Source organism: Calliphora vicina, chromosome 4 (assembly GCF_958450345.1).
Source record: "Calliphora vicina chromosome 4, idCalVici1.1, whole genome shotgun sequence".
Classification (NCBI taxonomy): Eukaryota; Metazoa; Arthropoda; class Insecta; order Diptera; family Calliphoridae; genus Calliphora; species Calliphora vicina.
In genome coordinates this window covers 117,206,055-117,207,961 of record NC_088783.1, presented here as the reverse complement: position 1 = coordinate 117,207,961, position 1,907 = coordinate 117,206,055, and positions in this window count along the sequence as shown.

Here is a 1,907-nt window from a genome sequence, read left to right as displayed (position 1 = left end):
TAAAACCATGTATATATGGGTACATACATACATATATATATATGTACAAACACACAGATTCAAGCAAAAGCAATAACACCAGCAATGTTATTTCTTGTTGTTTTTGTTGTTATTCCCTCATATATATATAATTTTTGTGCCGATGATGATGATGACGACGATGTCGTCGTCGTCAACGCACGAATTTCGTTAAGCAAGCAAAAATTTTGAAGTATTTTTGTTGCTTTTGTGTATAAAATGTCTTGTATTTGCTGTAGACAGGCCCCGCTTCGTTTTTGAAATCGTTTTATTCGTGTTGGGTATACATTGTTCAATTTGTTTTTTTTTATACGATTTTTTTGCTGCTGCTGTTTATGTTTCTCTTGAAATTTATGTACAATTCATATTGGTTTTTTTTTTTGCTTCTACTTCTTTTCTGCTGGCTGTTTTTTTTTTGTTAAAGTTTGTATGTATGTTTATAATTTGCGCTTAAAAAAAGGCAAAAAAAAATACACCAAAACTTCTTTTTAACGAACATTTTTTTTAGCGAAATTACATACCAAGTTTTTGTTTTATAATTCTTAATTTCTTAAAGCAAAAAAAAAGCATTAATAATTACCTTTAAATTAAATTAATTCAAGAGCTCTGCAAAAGTTTTTGTAAACTGCCAACTGGTTTTGTTTCAGGTTTTTCTTCTCTTTACTGGCAAACAGCTGAATTTGACATTTAAAGCTTTATTTGAAAAAAATATATAAAAATTTAAACAGTATTTTTTAGCACAAAGAATTTTTTTTTTTTACAAAATACATATAAAAATCATACAAAATAATAGAAAATTTTATTTATTTTCCTATAAAACTTGTTTTTATTTAAGCTAATTTCCATTACTTACTAATTTATCTTTATTTATAACTCAAAATTGCTTTCATTTATCTTTTACTTTTATTTTACATTCAAAATTTTAAGATTTCTTTGCAAATAAACAAAAAATCGTTTTTAACCTCAAATAAGTTTTTGCTTATTTTTGCTCTATCAACTATTAATCATTAATATTTAATACTAATTAAGTTTAATTACAATTATCCCGCTATTAAAACATACATTTTTTCTCAATTCCAATCAATAAATGAGAAAATCGTTTTTAACCTCAAATTTTTTTTCGCTAGATTTCACTTTAAACATATTTAAACTTATACATTTAAGTCTTTATAAACCATTAAGTTTAATTTGTATCATGATTTATTATAAAATTTAAGTAAAATTGAAAATTTGTTTAAAATTTTTCATGAATTTAAACAAAAATTGATTTTAATTAAAAAAATTTAAGCAATTTTATTGAATTTAGCATTTACTTTTAGTTTATGTTCATAATTTATAGATTTCTAAACAAATAAGAAAAAAATCGTTTTTAACCTCAAATTTAGTTTTAGCTTTATTTTGCTATACTGACCTTTTAACTTTAACATTTAAATTTAATTTATTTTATTTATACTTTAAAACATTATTTAAAGTTAAATAATTGTAATTTTCTAACCAGCTAATTAAAAAAAAATAATTTTTAACCTCAAAAACAAAAGAAAGAAATCCCTTTTAACCTCAAATATTCCTTTTCCGTTCATTTGGAATTCAAATAAAAACTGAAACAATTCAAATAGAATCTAATGAAAACTTATTAAAATCAAATAAAAATTCATTTGGATTTAAAACTGAATCGGTTCCGCTTTATAATCTTTCAAGAATCAAATAAAATTTAACCTTTTCATTTAGAATATAATTGAAATTTAAATCGACGGATAATCACTTAGCATCGAATAAAAACTGAAAAGATTTATTAAAAATCGAATCAAATTTTATAATAAAATGAAAACTGAAGCAATTAATTGGAATCGAATAAACATTTAATCGGTTCTTAATCGAATAAAAATTTA